This window comes from Salmo salar, chromosome ssa01 (assembly GCF_905237065.1).
Source record: "Salmo salar chromosome ssa01, Ssal_v3.1, whole genome shotgun sequence".
Classification (NCBI taxonomy): Eukaryota; Metazoa; Chordata; class Actinopteri; order Salmoniformes; family Salmonidae; genus Salmo; species Salmo salar.
The window spans coordinates 19,350,856-19,369,383 of NC_059442.1; the positions used below are offsets into that span (position 1 = coordinate 19,350,856).

Below are 18,528 nucleotides of genomic sequence, written 5' to 3' on the forward strand. Positions count from 1 at the left end.
ATGCCATGTCTAAGGGCGAGATCCTAGAGGAGCAGAAAAGGCTGCTGGGTCAGCTAGGTAGGCCCAAGTTACTGTTTGGGGACTTGTGCTGTGTTTAAAAAAGGATATGATGTGAGCCTTTTAAATGTTTCATCATATTGTGTACCTCTACCTCTCAGATCCCAGACTTGTTGACTTTGTAAGGGACTCGTAAAGTACTGGGAGCCCCAACCTCTACCTCACAGCCTTCCAACTTCCTGGATGAAAGAGGCAGGGAACAGCGTCTGCTAGAAACCATCATGACAGAGACAGACGCCAAGAAGCCAGAGCAGAATCCTCTGGACATAAAGATTGGAGAAAGTGGAAGATGAGGAAGATGAAAGGTCTACAGAAGACATTTTAGCAATGCATTGTAACTCCATTATGAATGAGCAAAAGAGCCTGCCTCTGCACTGTCAGTCCTAGCACACCTGGACGTCTGCCAACAGTTTCCCCTTGCAATGAATTGCACAAATCATTTCATATTGCAAAGAAATATGCCTTGGAGCTCCGTGACTGGAATACTAGGGCTGAACATTGATTTCAATCTACCTGATTAGCAGAAAGACAGCCAAAGTCAGATTCACTTTTGTAATGGAGATAATGGGGAAAGCCCAAGACATATGAACATTGCTGGACCACAGTGTGTGCCAACAGTATTTTGTATTATCGTCAGACTACAATGCTAGCATTGCAAGCTTTTATTCTCCATTACACTGATTGGAGAGAAATATACTACTGTGGCATTAGAGGAACTTTAGAGGCATTTGAGTTACCTCAAAACCTCACAGGATAGATTTGGATTTAGATTCAGATTGGTTTGGGTTTACAGTTGGGCTGTTAGGTCCTTCTTGGTATTGTGAAGCACATTCCAAGTGGTGCTAATAAGCGTACTAATGATGCATGTATCGCTCCAGCGGAGGACCTGCCTGTCAAGCCTCAGAAGGAGTAGGTGCACATGGACAAGCTGGAGCCAGAGAAGTTGGAGTGGATCAGGGACCTGCCTGTACCCAGACGGAAAGGAACCAAGATGGTACTAACTACTGTTTACTAGGAACACTTTGTTCGAGATGCGGAGAGGTTGTGTGTTTGTCTCATCTATTGACTAGTCTATCACTGTGTCTCTGTGCTGACAGGCCATGCAGGCTCACTTTGACTTTGCTGGAACCCTGATCCCACCCCAGAGGAACTGCCCACCCACCTTGGTTTGCAGCACATTGGAGAGGAGCCTGAGGTCAGTATTGAGCACTAAGACACACATCTCCTGTTTGTGTTGCCAATGAATATACCTGTTGACCTCTCTCCTCTCTGTCTCCCCCATCTGGCTGGTTACTCCCTGCAGGAGCTCTTCCTCTGTCGCAGTCAGGTGATCCAGCAGTGGAGTCCTCAACACTCTGGCCCACATTCTCACGAAGGTAGTCAGGTAGCCTAGCGGTTAAGAGCGTTGGGCCAGTAACCGAAAGGTCGTCGGTTTGAACCTGTCTGTGCCCTTGAACCAGGCACTTAACCCTTACTGTTGCTCTCAGAAGAGAGTCTGATAAATTACTTAAATGTAAATGCACTGCGTGTCAATCAGTTTGATCATGTAGAGCCCTTCAGACAATATATGTATGCAGATGTTGTAGTTATCAAAAAGTACTTGAATCCACTTTAACATTGCAGATCTGTCTTTGTGCTCCTGTTGTTTCTGTAGGCAGAGGGCTGGCCAGTTTGCGGCTACTCTCAGGGGCAGTGTGGTGTCAACTCTTCTGGCCTTCTCTTCATGCTGCACTTCTCACTGGACGATAATGTGGAGGGAGTGATGTCTGCAGCTGTGCAGGGGCTCAGAGCCCTCCTGGTGTCCTCAGACGATGATGTAAGGTAACTTACAGTGTGTGATTGTATCATCATCACCAGTATACCATGGCTTGCTATGTGTGTATAAACTCATGGTTAAAACCCAATCATTGTGTCCCTGTCTTGTGTCTGGACAGCACACTCATGATTCCATGGGCTGGCCCCCTTTCCTCTGTTCAGGAAGAGGAGGAAGACGAGGGGCTCTGAGGTCATGAGAGAGACTGCTTCAGAGAAGGAAGAAAAAAAGACTGATGATGACTTTTCCAGGGATGATGTCATTAAGGTTGACTAGAGACCAGACTGATTAATCACACAAACACTCCTTTATCTCCACAATCACTCTCTCTGTAATTATGCAGTGCATTGTCTTGGCACCCTGTGGAGAAGTACTAGTGATACAGTTGAAGTCAGAAGTTTACATACACCTTAGCCAAATACATTTAAAGTCATTTTTTCACAATTCCTGACATTTAATCTTAGTAAAAATTCCCTGTTTTAGGTCAGTTAGGATCACCACTTTATTTTAAGAATGTGAAATGTTAGAATAATGGTAGAGAGAATGATTTATTTAAGCTTTTATTTCTTTCATCACAGTCTCAGTGGGTCAGAAGTTTACATACACTCAATTAGTATTTGATAGCATTGCCTTTAAATTGTTTAACTTGGGTCAAATGCTTCAGATAACCTTCCACAAGCTTCCCACAATAAGTTGGGTGAATTTTGTCCCATTCCTCCTGACAGAGCTGGTGTAACTGAGTCAGGTTTGTAGGCCTCCTTGCTCACACACGCTTTTTCAGTTCTGCCAACAAATTTTCGATAGGATTGAGGTCAGGGCTTTGTGATGGCCACTCCAATACCTTGACTTTGTTGTCCTTAAGCCATTTTGCCATAACTTTGGAAGTATGCTTGGGGGTCATTATCCATTTGGAAGACCCATTTGCAACCAAGCTTTAACTTCCTGACTGATGTCTTGAGATGTTGCTTTAATATATCCACATGTTACCATCTATTTTGAGAAGTGCACCAGTCCCTCCTACAGCAAAGCACCCCCACAACATGTTGCTGCCACCCCCGTGCTTCACGGTTGGGATGGTGTTCGTCGGCTTGCAAGCCTCCGCCTTTTTCCTCCAAATATAACGATGGTCATTATGGCCAAACAGTTCTATTTTTGTTTCATCAGACCAGAGGACATTTCTCCAAAAAGTACCATCTTTGTCCCCATGTGCAGTTGCAAACCGTTGTCTGGCTTTTTTTATGGCGGTTTTGGAGCAGTGGCTTCTTCCTTGCTGAGCAGCCTTTCAGGTTATGTCGATATAGGACTCGTTTTACAGTGGATATAGATACCGTTGTACCTGTTTCCTCCAGCATCTTCACAAGGTCCTTTGCTGTTGTTCTGGGATTGATTTGCACTTTTCGCACCAAAGTACGTTCATCTCTAGGAGACAGAACGCGTCTCCTTCCTGAGCGGTATGATGGCTGCGTGGTCCCATGGTGTTTATACTTGCGTACTATTGTTTGTACAGATGAACGTGGTACCTTCAGGTGTTTGGAAATTGCTCTCAAGGATGAACCAGATTTGTGGAGGTGTCCAATTTTTTTCTGAGGTCTTTGCTGATTTCTTTTGATTTTCCCTTGATGTCAAGCAAAGAGGCACTGGGTTTGAAGGTAGGCCTTGAAATACATCCACAGGTACATCTCCAATTGACTCAAATTAGGTAAATTAGCCTATCAGAAGCTTCTAAAACCATGACATCATTTTCTGGAATTTTCCAAGCTGTTTAAAGGCACATTCAACTTAGTGTATGTAAACTTCTGACCCACTGGAATTGTGATACAGTGAATTATAAGTGAAATAATCTGTCTGTAAACAATTGTTGGAAAAATGACTTGTGTCATGCACAAAGTAGATGGCCTAACCAACTTTCCAAAACTATAGTTTGTTAACAAGAAATGTGTGGAGTGGTTGAAAAACGAGTTTTAATGACTCCAACCTAAGTGCATGTAAACTTCCGACTTCAACTATAAATGCATTGTGTAAAGCTGTTGGCTGTGTTGGTTTTCTGTCTCAGGGTTTACTGAGGATGAAGCTGCTTCCTAGGCTCCCTACATCCTAGAGGGGATCCGCCCGTCACCCAGGGTGGTCCAGGATGTCCTCGGAGTCCTGATCCGCATTGTCAGACACTCCTCCTCAGCAGCCACTCAGGTAACATCAACTACACCTCCCACAATGCCCTCTGGCATATCTCCGCCTCTCTCTTGTTTTATTAACTGTAAGCACCTTCACATGAGTTACCATTTGTAGTATGAATAGTATCTGTACTGTCACTATAGGTCTTGGACTGCCCTCGTTTGAAGGAGACTGTGTTGTCAGAGTTCCTGCCCTGCTCCTGGGCAGTGCCCACCTCCCCGACCCCCAGTCTGTATGCGTGGCCAACGCCATGAAGCTCCGACAAGTCCTGTACACCACTGGCAGACACGCCTGTGCCAGGCTGGTAAGTGTGGAGAGAGGAATTTTCAAACCCAACTACCAGCTTACCTGATGTATTAATGCCACACTTAGCCTTCCTCTGTTGGCTCTTGTATGTATCCATAGTAACTTCAATGTATAAGGGAGTGACTAATAAGTGTTTTATGATCTGGGTCTGATGTATGATCTGATAGACTTGTATATCCATAATAAAGTCACCCTGACTGTGTGTTCCCCAGGTGAACTCTCTGGGTGTGCGGGAGCGTCTATCTCGTCTGCTGGCCCCGGAGCCCAGTGATCTGCAGCTGGAGCCAGGGGAGGCCCTGAGGGTCAGCTCTGCGTCCTACCGGCTGTGGGCTGTGGCAGCCAGCTACGACAGGCCTGCAACCTCTACAAGAGAGTAACTGGTCGTAACTGGGTTGACTGACAACGTCACGAATATGATGCGTGTGCATCGATGTGGCCGGAAGGTGTGCGTTGATGTCATATATATGCTAATATGGCTACATTTCGCTAGCTAGCTAATCAGAAACTGTAACAATGTATTTCAGAGACAAGTGCTCATTGTCTAAATGTATTTGTTTTCAATAAACATTTGGAGACTAAATATAGTTGACATGTTGTCAACAGTCTCAGCCAACCCTGTCTGCTTTGCCCCATAGTTGTGCACGTGTCAGTTTTGTTGCTAAGCAACCAAGCGTCTATGGGCTCAGTCATATCATTGAAGACACCTGGTGGATGGTAGGAATGAAATAAGCCATCTGTACACGCCATCTTACGTATTCTCCCATATACAATACCAATATCAGATGTGTGTAATCACATGTTGTTAGATTATACATGGCAAGAAAAGATGTGTAAGCGAAAGGTTTCCTGTCATGCCAAATGCTCTTAGAAGCTTAGAAAAATGATTTTCTGAAAGAGTCCCTCAGAATGAGTAGTACGGCAGAAACATTCGCCCCTCTACCATTTCCAGAGACCTGTACCCCATCCTGGTGAAAATGTTGCAGTCTACCCAGCAGCTCTGGCCCCCTTCGGATCCCTTGCTGCCCCTGGAGCACCACAGGCCCTCCTCACTCTGCTCACACACTCTGCTCACACACGTCACACACACCGCCGGCTGCCATCAGGAGCTGCAGGCTGGCCTGGTCAGGTAACACACACTCTGGCTTTCTGATACTTTTTAACTGTAGCTTTCTGTAGTTCGTTGATTTGTTGTTATCCACTAGATTCAACAGAGCCAAACCTCTACTTTCACTACAGTTCCCAGGGGGCTGAGTGTGTCCCCAGTGATGTGGGGTCATATAACAGGTCTGCAGCTCAAGGTGCTGGGGCTGCTAAAGGGCTGTGTGAGGACCCTGGGGGACCATGTCCAAAGGGAGAGCACCCTGAGACTGGTGCCGCCCTACCTGCTTTACATTGGGTCCTTCTACTCCCAGCTCTCTATCCAGGTGAATGTACAAACTATAGCGGTACTCAAGGAAATTAGCGTTGTTGAATCTAAATAGTTTTAACATCCTGTCCTCGTCGCCTCGTTTTCCTTCATCAGTACAGATTGGAAAGAGTCTTGCACTATATCACCTTTACTAGTCTTCTCTTTTCCGATCTGGACTCTTATGTGTTTTTACTTAGTAATACATGTCTGGACTAGGATCCTGTTAGAATGTGTTTTTACTTAGTAATACTTCTGGACTAGGATCCTATTAGGATCTGTTTTTAGTTAGTAATACTTCTGGACTAGGGTCCTATTAGGATGTGTTTTTAGTTAGTAATATGTGTCCATGCCTGCCCTTTTAGAGCTTGTTCAATCCAGTGGAGTGTGCAGGAGCTGGAGATGCTGACCTCAGAGGTTCTTCTCCCTCTGCTGTCCCATGAGGCTGTTCACAGCCTGATTTAACAACCTCAAGTGAGTCCCATCTACTTGGCAGCATAGAGCAATATCTATGGTGATTTACTCACACTCTGCAGAGCTTAATGGAAGGAATGTTGGTCTCTGTGTGGTTGTAACGGATAGAAATGTTTATTTTTCTGTCTCTGTGTGGTTTAACCCCCAGTTCTGCTGCCCCGGCCATGAGTTTATCCCCAGTCTGCCTAGCTTAGGCTTCTCCGGGTGGACGTCTGGTGGGGTCTGGCTGGACTCAGCTCCCGCTTCCCCCTCATCACCTCCCTGTGCTTCCTCCTGGACAACCTCCTCAGCATCCACAGAAGCCTGGTCTGCAAAGTAGGTCCTTATGGAGCTGTAGTTACTCTCTGATTTTGTTAGGTGGAAACCACAAACAGTGTGGAAAGGAATTAATATATGCAGCCATCTAGTGGTTGATGTGCAACAAACAATTCACATGCATTTGTTTGTCTTGTTACCTTGCAGCTGGCTAGTGGGAGTAGGACTAATCTCTCTCCTATGGTTTATATCTCTCCCTCTCTGTCCAGTTCAGCTCCCTCCTCCTCTTTGAGGCTGTGCTAGGATACCTGCTAAGACTGGCCCACAGACTGGTAGTGTATAGAGCCCAACATCCCTCCCATCACTCAGTTTTAGGCTAGTCTGTGTATCAGTCTGTTTAGCTATCATGCCACTCCTGTCATGCTGAACGCCACCTTTCACATATGACATGGAGTACAAGGACTGGAATGTTAGCCAAACAGACTGGTACCTAGTGCTCTTGTGGTGACCACATTATCGCCACACAGGTAGACATAAGTCTAAAGTCTAAACACTCTAAAGTTTCTAAAACTGTTAGAATGGTGTCTGTGAGTATAACAGAACTCATATGGTAGGCAAAAACCTGAGAAGATTCCAAGCAGGAAGTGGCCTGTCTGACAATTTGTAGTCCTTCTGTTGCATCTCTATCAAAATTACAGTATCTGTGCTGTTACGTGACACTTTCTAAGGCTTCCATTGGCTCTCTAAAGCCTTCAGAAACCGGATTGACGCATCTCCTGTCTCCGGGCAGATAACAGGAGCAGAGTTTGTCAGTGGACTGCCTGGTGACAGAGAGACTGGAGATGCGCGTTCACGAGACCTCGCCATTTTCTTCTTTCCCTCTTTCAATGAATACAACATTAGCCGGTTGGAATATTATCGCTATTTTACGAGGAAAATAGCATAAAAATAGATTTTAAACAGCGTTTGACATGCTTCTAAGTATGGTAAAGGAACATTTAGATTTTTTTTGTCACGAAATGCGCTCACGCGTTACCCTTTGGATAGTGACCTGAACGCACGAACAAAACGGAGTTATTTGAATATAACTATGGATTATTTGGAACCAAAACAACATTTGTTGTTGAAGTAGAAGTCCTGGGAGTGCATTCTGATGAAGAACAGCAAAAGTAATCCAATTTTTCTAATAGTAATTCTGAGTTTAGTGAGCCCCGAAGTTGGCGAGTGTCTGTATAGCTAGCCTGTGATGGCTGAGCTATGTACTCAGAATATTGCAAAATGTGCTTTCGCCGAAAAGCTATTTTAAAATCTGACACAGCGATTGCATAAAGGAGTTCTGTATCTATAATTCTTTAAATAATTGTTATGTATTTTGTCAACGTTAATCGTGAGTAATTTAGTAAATTCACCGGAGGTTTTCGGTGGGTATGCTAGTTCTGAACATCACATGCTAATGTAAAAAGGTGTTTTTTGATATAATTATGAACTTGATTGAACAAAACATGCATGTATTGTATAACATAATGTCCTAGGAGTGTCATCTGATGAAGATCATCAAAGGTAGTTGGGCTTTTGTGACATATATGCTTGCTTTGAAAATGGCTGTGTGATTATTTTTGGCTGGGTACTCTCCTGACATAATTTAATGTTTTGCTTTCGCTGTAAAGCCTTTTTGAAATCGGACAATGTGGTTGGATTAACGAGAGTCTTATCTTTCAAATGGTGTAAAATAGTCATATGTTTGAGAAATTGAAGTTATCTTCTTGGGGCTATGTGGGACACTAGCGTGCCACCCGTGGTGCACCCTATCAACAGCAGGTGCATTTCAAGAGCGGCAAATTTGAAACCAAATAAATGTCAAAATTCAAATTTTTCAAACATACAACTATCTTACACCCTTTGAAAGATAAACATCTCCTTAATCTAACCACGTTGTCCGATTTCAAAAAGGTTTTACGGCGAAAGCATAAAGTTAGATTATGTTAGGAGAGTATATTGACAATAGCTGTGTGTAATGTTTTGTCAATTCAAAGACAGGGTCACCAAAACCATAAAACCAGCTAAAATGATGCACTAACCTTTTACAATCTCCATCAGATGACACTCCTAGGACATTATGTTAGACAATGCATGCATTTTTAGTTCTATCAAGTTCATATTTATATCCAAAAACAGCGTTTTACTATGGCATTGATGTTGAGGAAATCGTTTCCCTCCAATAACCGGCAGTCAAGTCAGCACCACAAATTAAATAATTAAAATTAGAAAACATTGGTAAAATATTATATTGTCATTTAAAGAATTATAGATTTACATCTCTTGAAAGAAATCAACTTTCCTAGAATTAAAAATAACCTTACTGGGAAATCACACTTTGCAATAATCTGAGCACTGCTTTGCTATACAGACAAACGGCCATGTTGGAGAGATCTAAAATCGAAAATACTATGTAAATAATCCATTACCTTTGATTCTCTTCATCAGATGTCACTTCCAGGAATCCCAGGTCCATAACGAATGTAGTTTTGTTCAAAAAAGCTCATCATTTATATCCAAAAAGCTCCGTGTTGTTAGCACATGATCTAAGCCAGCCGGACTTCTCGTCATGAACGAGGGGAAAAAATATATTTACGTTCGTTCAAACATGTCAAACGTTGTATAGCATAAATCATTAGTGCCTTTTTTAACCAGAACATGAATAATATTCAAGGTGGACGAATGCATTCTCTTTTATAACGTATTGGAACGAGGGTACCCAACATGAACTCGCGCGCAGAGTCTAATCGGCCATCACCGTTCCATGGCTCTTGTTCGGTCAGATCTCACAGTAAAAGACTCAAAACACTTTGTAAAGGCTGGTGACATCTAGTGGAAGCAATAGGAAGTGCCAAAACATTAATCAACCCCTGTGTGTTTCAATGGCATAGGCTTAAAGGTAATTCAACACATCAGGTATCCACTTCCTGTCAGAAAATGTCTCAGGGTTTTGCCTGCCAAATGAGTTCTGTTATACTCACAGACACCATTCAAACAGTTTTAGAAACTTTAGGGTGTTTTCTATCCATATATAATAACTTTATGCATATTCTAGTTACTGGGTAGGATTAGTAACCAGATTAAATCGGTACGTTTTTTTTATCCAGCCGTGAAAATACTGCCCCCTAGCCCCAACAGGTTATAGCATTTTTGAGGTATTTGTATTTCGCGCCACGCGATTCCACTGGCTGTTGAATAGAGTGGGACGCTAACGTCCCACCTAGCCCAGAGAGGTTAACGTAGCTGATAACGGAGCAGGGAGGCGCGATGAATGTGTGTGTGTTAGTGTACCAAACGCTGTCCGCGGCCAGTTTACCAAACGCTGCCCACTTTATAGCCAGGCACTCCTTCTCGATTGTCGAATACCTGGATTCCCTGGGGAACATCTTCTGACTCAGGTACAGCACGGGTAGGTCTTATCCTGGCTCCCCTTGGGCCAGTACAGCTCCAATTCCCACAGCCGAAGCGTCCACCTGTACGAGAAACCGCTTCTGAAAATCAGGGGTCTGGAGAACAGGGAATGTGCACATGTGTTTTTTCAGCATCATGAAAGCTTCCTCACACTCCTCAGTGCACTTCATAGGGTTGCTGGCCACCTTTGAAGTGAGGTTGGTCAGAGGGACAGCGATGGTCGAAAACTGAGGAATGAATCTCCGGTACCACCCTGCCAGACCTAGGAAGGACTTCACCTGTGTCTTGGTTCTGGGTTGAGGTCTGTTCCTGATGGACTCCACTTTGTTCACCTGAGGCCGAACTTCACCCTTACCCATCTGGTAACCCAGGTACTTTTTCTCCTGTTTCGCCCACTCACACTTCAGGAGGTTAAGCGTGAGGCCTGCATCATGGATCTTTCCCAGGACTCTGCTAAGATACTGTATGTGCTTCTCCCAGGAGTGGCTGTAGATCACCACATCGTCCAAGTAAGCAGCACAGAAATTGTCACAGTCCTGGAGGACCTTGTCCATCAGCCTCTGGAATGTCGCAGGGGCCCCATGAAGGCCAAACGGCATAACCTAGAACTGGAACAGGCCCATCGGCGTCTGGAAGGCAGTGTAGGCCTTGGATTGTTCGTCCAGGGGCACCTGGCAGTACCCTTTGCAGAGATCCAATGTGGTGATATAATGAGCTCTACCTATTCTCCCCAGTAAGTTGTCAATGCAGGGCATGGGGTAGGCATCAAACTGGGAGATGGCATTCACCTTACGGAAGTCCATGCAGACCCGCAGAGAGCCATCCTTCTTTGGGAAAATGACAATGGGGCTGCTCCATTCACTTGAAGATGGCTCGACAACATCCATCTCTATCATGGTGTGGAGCTCTTCCTTGAGGGCTACCACCAGCCTCTCAGGCACATGGTAAGGATGCTGGCGGACAGGGTTCTGGTCAGGCTTCAAACAGATGACGTGTTCCAGGACTTTGGTTCTTCCTGTCCTCTGACTGAAGAGGGCTGGATACTTGCCAAACAGCTGCTTCAGCCCATCTTGCTTGTCTTCTTCCAGATGAGCCAGTATGACCTCTGCTCATCCTTTCCATGCCTCTGTGACCCCCCTCCAACTCATCCTCTTCTTCTACCCTGCAGACCAGAAAGGACTTCCCCTTGGAGAGTTCTTCTCTCTCCTCCCAGGCCTTGAGGAGGTTCACATGAAAGGTTTGCTTCTTCTTACCCATGTCTGGGTGCAGCACCTCATAGGTCACCGGGCCCATCTTCCTGCCGATTAGGTACGGCCCTTGCCACTGCCAAGGAGCTTGCTGGTAGACGAGGGAAGGAGGAGCAGGACTTTCTGTCCTGGCTCAAACTCTCTGTGGCGAGCGTGCTGGTCATACCCTCTCTTCTGGGCCTTCTGGGCTTGCTGAAGGTTTTCCCTAGCTTCCTCTCGGTACCACTCCAGCCTGTCTCGCATCTGGAGGATGTACTGGACAATCCCCTGTCCTGAGATAGCTACTGGGGGACCTTCCCAGCACTTCTTTAGCAGGTCCAGTGGTCCCTGCACTGGCCACCCATAGAGGAGTTCAAATGGTGAAAAACCTGTCGATGCCTGAGGCATCTCCCTGTAAGCAAAAAGCAGAAAGGGTAACCACTTATCCCAGTCTTTACCAGTGTCGGCCACAAACTTCCTCAGCATGTTCTTGAGCATTTAATTGAACCTCTCTACTAGTCCATCCGTTTGGGGATGGTAGGGAGTGGTCCTCAAGCCTTTGACCTCTTACATCTAGATGTTCCGCTAGCGGAACGCCTCGCCAATGGCGCGAATTACAAACTCCTCAAAAATCCCAAAACTTAAATTTTTCAAACATATGACTATTTTACACCATTTTAAAGACAAGGCTCTCCTTTATCTAACCACATTGTCCGATTTCAAAAAGGCTTTACAACGAAAGCAAAACATTAGATTATGTCAGGAGAGTACCCAGCCAGAAATAATCAGACACCCATTTTTCAAGCTACCATATAATGTCACAAAAACCAAAACCACAGCTAAATGCAGCACTAACCTTTGATGATCTTCATCAGATGACAATCCTAGGACATTATGTTATACAATACATGCATGTTTTGTTCAATCAAGTTCATATTTATATCAAAAAACAGTTTTTTACATTTGCATGTGACGTTCGGAACTAGCATACCCACCGAAACTTCCGGTGAATTTACTAAATTACTCACGATAAACGTTCACAAAAAACATAATTATTTTAAGAATTATAGATACAGAACTCCTTCATGCAATCGCGGTGTCAGATTTTAAAATAGCTTTTCGGTGAAAGCACATTTTGCAATATTCTGAGTACATAGCCCGGCCATCATGGCTAGCTATTTTGACACCCACTAAATTTGGCACTCACCAAACTCAGATTTACTATAAGAAAAATTGGATTACCTTTGCTGTTCTTCGTCAGAATGCACTCCCAGGACTTCTACTTCAACAACAAATGTTGTTTTGGTTCCAAATAATCCATAGTTATATCCAAATAGCTCTGTTTTGTTCGTGCGTTCAAGTCACTATCGGACGCGTCGGCACATTTCGTGACAAAAAAATTCAAAATATTCCATTACTGTACTTCGAAGCATGTCAAACGCTGTTTAAAATAAATGTTTGTGCTATTTTTCTCGTAAAATAGCCGATAATATTCCAACCGGGCGACGTTGTGTTCATTCAAACACTGAAAGAAAAAAATTGAGTCGTCTCGTGCACGCGCGCCTCAGTGTCATTGTTCTCAGCAGGACCACTCACAAAAACCCCTGCTGTTTTTCGCCCAGAGACTGGAGAGCTCTTGTTCCACTTTCTGGCGCCTTCCTAGAGCCAATGGAAGCCTTAGAAAATGTCACGTTACAGCAGAGATGCTGTAGTTTTGATAGAGAGGCTATAGAAGGAAAACAAATTGTCAGACAGGGCACTTCCTGTATATAATCTTCTCAGGTTTTGGCCTGCCATATGAGTTATGTTATACTCACAGACACCATTCAAACAGTTTTAGAAACTTTAGAGTGTTTTCTATCCAAATCTACTAATTATATGCATATTCTAGTTTCTGGGCAGGAGTAGTAACCAGATTAAATCGGGTATGTTTTTTATCTGGCCGTGAAAATACTGCCCCCTATCCAAACAGGTTAACAGAGGGGTAGTGTGTTAATATAGTGCTGCACCTTGCCAGGGGATGGTCTGTGTGTAAGATTCATTTGCTAATGTTCCCACTTTTATAATAGTCAGCAAAAAGTGTCTCTTGATATTCCATAAGGAGCTTCTTTTTGTACTCTTTTCATGCCTTATAATTTTTTACATGCAGAGGGTACTGTATTGTAATTACCTATGAACAGCGGGAGGGGGTTTCAAAGCCCTCTGCATTTGGGTGGGGTAGGCTTTGAGACTCTCCTGCCATTGATAGGCTCAAGGGCTTTGATACCTCTCACTTCACACCTCAGTGCTAATTGAAGTTGCAGTCAGATATGTTCTTTCCTAGCAAGCTTGGTAGCCTTAACTTAGCATTCAGTCCTTATAAAGTAAAATAATATAATTGTAATATTTTTTCTTGGCTTTTAAATAGCTTCAGACTAAACATGACTCACTCCGTTCCAGGTTGGATGGTGTTTTCAGGTTTCTGTTTGTTTGGTAGAGCATTTGCTGTATAGCTTTGGTAGTAGGAATCCTTCCAGGTAATTTTGTCAAGTCAGGTTGGAGGTTTGGAGTTTAGATTTGGAGTGAAGGTTTTGTTGTGTAGGGTAGTATCCTGTATATGTCCTTGACAAAAAATCCAAGTTTGTCTAACTCAAAATCTATATTTTAAAAACATGCTGAAAAATGCAGGATCTCATCTGCTCATGACCCCTCTCTCTCTCTCCTCCATTCCTTTCTCGAGCTCGCAGAGAGAGGGGCTGTCAACAGTTTAATTAAATCTGTTTAGTTGGGAAAATGTTACTATAGATGTTCACAAACAGATTTCACTGGGTAGCTGTAGGAACAGGGTTGGAGAGCCCATGGCATACAGAGCTTGGAAGAAGTATCACCTGTTTACAGCGAGAGCATGCTCCTCAAACAGTGGTTGACGACTGGAGTGAAGATGTTCTTATAAGCCCAGACATTACTACTAGCAATCCTGTGTGAAAGCAGAGTTTGATGCTTGTCACTAAGAAGAGGATCCCAGCTGCTACTACATTTATTTCTCAGCTGCTAGTATTAAGCACATGCTCCGCTATGAAAACCAGAGTAGCCTACCTGGCATGTTTAAAAAACAAACCCAGTGAAAGCAGCCTCCATTCGCTATTCGAGTGCATACAGATTACGTATTTTTTCCCCTGCCCCTGTTCCTGCCCATTTGATAATGGGCCATTCTAAATCGCAAATTTGACATATTAGTACAGACATGATTACTTTGAGAATAATCTGATGTGTGAAAAATATGATCACTTTGAGAGTGTGAAGCAGCCTGAGTCAAGGAACAGAGCGCAAGCTTTTTTGTGACTTTCTCAAATCATTATTAGCATATATAGTTGCATTATGCTAGCCCATATTTGTTTTTATTTCTAAGACATTCTAAGATTTGTATCATTAACTATAGTTGCCAATTAACTCAATCTAGCGTAAAGGACCTGTTTCAAATGATCCACTTTTACGCTCAGCATCGCCACTTTATGCAAATATCGCTCCGGAATGGAAAACATATCCTTTCTATTTTATTCAGCAAAGCTCAATGATGTTCTTCTTACTATAAAATCATGTAATGGCACAGTACTTATAAGAATATCTTGTGTTAGGGTTGAACTGGCTATTTGTATGCATAACCTTTATAATATACTGGGGAAGCTATGCTAAGTACATAAACTACGAGTAAATCAACTGTTGAAGACAAGAAGAACTACAACCGGCAACAGGAAGTGCGTCACGACGCTGGGATCAGCCTGCACGCCGACGACAGGAGGAGCAAGTTTAAACCACGCTCCTCCTCCCTCTGACAGGCCAGCATTGAGCGGGAACTAACTCTGTCAGAGAATAAAAGAGAGAACAAAGGAGGTGTCGTCCTCTTCTCTGTTTGCCCTGCGAGGTAAAACAGCGAGACCGTATATACGAACAACCCCTTTACCACACGTGTTTGCATTAATTAAAGTACAGCTAAATCAGAAGTTACTATGTGCTGACTATTTTGTTCTGATACCAGAAACGAACTGTCGCAACATTAACACTTGTGTGCAAAATGAATAAGCCTACTACAGCCTATGGTGTGGCACATACAATAGGCCATTCATTCTGTTCTGTGTAAGTGTACGTCAGGAAGCAGGTGCAGAAGGTGAGTTTAATAATGAACCGATACAGATGAAGAAACATGAGAAGCGTACTGAACGCGAGATAAAATAATACTACCTAATGACTGATATCAACTGAGGGCTAAATAAAGGGGGAGTAATCAAGGAGAAAATGATGATCAGGTGTGCGTCACAATGGGGAACAAGTGTGCCTAATATAGTTGCCAGGGCCGGTGTTAGCAGGTCAGCGATGTCGAGTTCCCGAGGGAGCAGGAGTAGGCGTGACATTCTGAAATACCTTTTCTTCACATAATGTTTCTTTTAGACCTGCATCAAATAAATCATGGATTTATTGTGATGGTGTAAATTAAATGGATTTCTTGGAGATGCTCAAGGTCTTTATGTTAATTAATGGACCGGCAGTGAGTTGCATGATAATAACCAGCTGACCGCCACAGCCCTAGTCTTAGGCTATATAGCATCATCATATAGAGTTATTCAGGGCCAGGCTGTCTCTTATCTCCCTATACAGTAGGCTCATCTAGTCCTTCAGTCACTTTGTTCCTCAGTCAGGTAGCTTTAAGTAGTGAATCTGTACATGTATGTGCATCTGTGAAGTCTCCACTTGTTGGGATACTTGGCAATTTCTCCTGTTATATATATCAGATACAGATAGTTGACCATAATTATCTTTACAATATTTGACTGAGCTGTTTGTATGCAATGCTTCCAGGTTCTCACTGTTGAAAGAGAATTCTCTCACGGGCCTTGTCTATGTGATTGGGAATGTTCCTGGCTAAATGTACATGGTGTTCTTTCCCAAACCAACATGGCCAACCCAAAAGGAGTTCTCCTCCATTGAACTTTCATAAAACAGAACTTAAAACTCTGGAATTCCTGTGCTATGAAATATTGGATGTGTCGAGGTGCAGGCCCAGAAGAGGAATTTTTGAGAGCCAGGGTGGTTTGTGATGCATTAACCAAAGCCAACATGTGTAATGTTGGCACAACTCGGAATATATTATCTTGTTGGTTCATTGTTAATCTGTAGTTTATTGCAGCAGTGTGCTGCCGTGGACATTGTGCACCACCAGATGCAAGCATGGTTTACATTTTATACAGCATCTGGTCTGTTAAGCACCATAATTGTTCTTCTCACATTCACACAGTTTTAATTCGTTTTTGCATTGCCGTTGTCTACATCTAGGCTTAATTAGAAATAAATGTGAAGCAGGTTTTCAAAAGGTCATGGGCAAGGGCTGGGGGCTTTCATCTCAAGTCACACAAAGTTAATAGGTTTTTCTCAGGATGGGACTTTGCTGCACTACGTCTAGACCTGGGTCCAAACAGTATTTGTTTTCTTTCAGGTACTTTGAGTGTTAATGAAGTGCAGATTAAGGATTTGATAGAAAACAAATAGGCCTTCTATTGAACCCAGGTCTGCTGTGCATATGGGCTATTCAGAACATATGGAATATGTCTGAAGCCACTGATAGCATTTTGCGCCTGTGTTTTTGTATTTTATCAATGTTGAATCAGAGGACTATGGCTATACAGAATATACTGAACAAAAATATAAATGAAACATGTAAAGTGTTGTTTTCATGAGCTAAAATAAAAGATCCCAGAAATGTTCCTATATGCACAAAAAGCTAATTTCTCTCAAATTCTGTGGACACATTTTGTTTACATTCCTGTTAGTGAGCATTTCTCCTTTGCCAAGATATGCCACACCTGTCAGGTGGATGGATTATCAAGAAGCTGATTAAACAGCATGATCATTAAACAGGTGCACCTTGTGCTGGGGACAATAAAAGACCACTCGAATGTGCAGTTGCCACAACACAATGCCACCGATGTCTCAAGTTTTGAGGGACCTTGCAATTGTCATGCTGACTGCAAGAATGTCCACCAGGGAATTGAATATTAATTTCTCTACCATAAGCTGCCTCCAATGTCGTTTTAGAGAATTTGGCAGTACGTCTAACCGGCCTCACAACCTCAGGCCACGTGTAACCACGCTAGTCCAGGACCTCCACATCTGGCTTCTTCACCTGCGGGATCGTCTGGGGGGTTTGGGGGGGGGGGGTTGGGTGGTGGGGGTGGTGCTCAGGAGTATTTTTGTCTGTAATAAAAGCCCTTTTGTGGGAAAACTCATTCTGATTGGCTGGGCCTGGCTCCCCAGTGGGTGGGCCCTTCCCAGTCATGTGAAATCTATAGATTAAGGCTTAATTTATTTCAATGAACGGATTTCCTTTTTTGAACTGTAATTCAGAGTTTATTTTTGTTCAGTATAGTTTCCAACATGATATTAAACATGTCATGCTAAGCCATTGTACATTATATCCAGGTTGCACCAAATAGTATCCTCTGGATCTAACTCCTGTCCTTTTCACTTTCAGTTAGATCACTGCTCTATAGCTGGAATTCCTCTGATGCCACTGCCATCCAGCCTTAGTCTTCTTATAAAGGCTCTATTTTATGTGAATTCAGTGCTGTATAGCTCCTCCCCTCCCACCAGACCCTGGGTCCTTTGCTAAGGGAAGCCTGTGTCCAGCTGCCCTCTGTCCGGGGCTGCTACCTCTCTCACCTGGCCCACATGGAGCCTTCTGTCCTCTCCTCCAGGGACCACCACCTGGGCAGAACTCCCTGGCTCAATACCCAGCTCCTCCCAGAACTCTCCGGCCCCCTATCCTGTCCGATTGATCCTTCCTGCCACTCGTCAGCCTGTACGAGCGGGCAGAGACACCAGGCGGAGGGGACCTGCAGATGGAGTTGCTCCCCGCAGGGGAAGTGCAGTTGGTCACACACTGTCTACAGTGGCTGCTGCTGCTGGAGGTCTGGAGGGAGGAGGCTCTCAGGGTGGTGCTGCCTGTAGCCAAGCTGGCCCGTCTGGCTTGTATCTTCCTGTGTTCCATTAATTTCTTCCTGGAGAGGCCTGTCTAGAGGCTGACCTGGGCTCTGGACCTCAACTCCCTTCCTCCAGGCCTGGCCTCCTTCAATGACCTCTATCTGCCTTGGTTGGACAGAGTCGGTGTCAGTCGGGGACCCCCTGTTTGACTACTTCAACAGAGGTGCATCAATGCCACCATGAAGTTGGCTGTGTTTAGGGAGCATGTGGGCCTGCTGCGCTCCCTGGGGGTAACACTGGAACAGGTGAGAGGGAGGCTGGTTAACATGCTGGATTGAAAGTTGTAACTGAGAGTACAGGGTACATTTCTGTGTAAACGGCCAGTAGATAGAGCACTGGGGTTCTTGTCACTTTCTGCAAAA

The 18,528-nt window shown here is 44.0% G+C and overlaps 1 pseudogene; it reads left to right on the top strand.

The window, feature by feature from the left end:
- Positions 1 to 1,297: 1,297 nt before the first annotated feature.
- Positions 1,298 to 18,201, top strand: LOC106570691 (RNA polymerase II-associated protein 1-like; annotated as a pseudogene).
- The last annotated feature ends 327 nt before the right edge of the window (positions 18,202 to 18,528 follow it).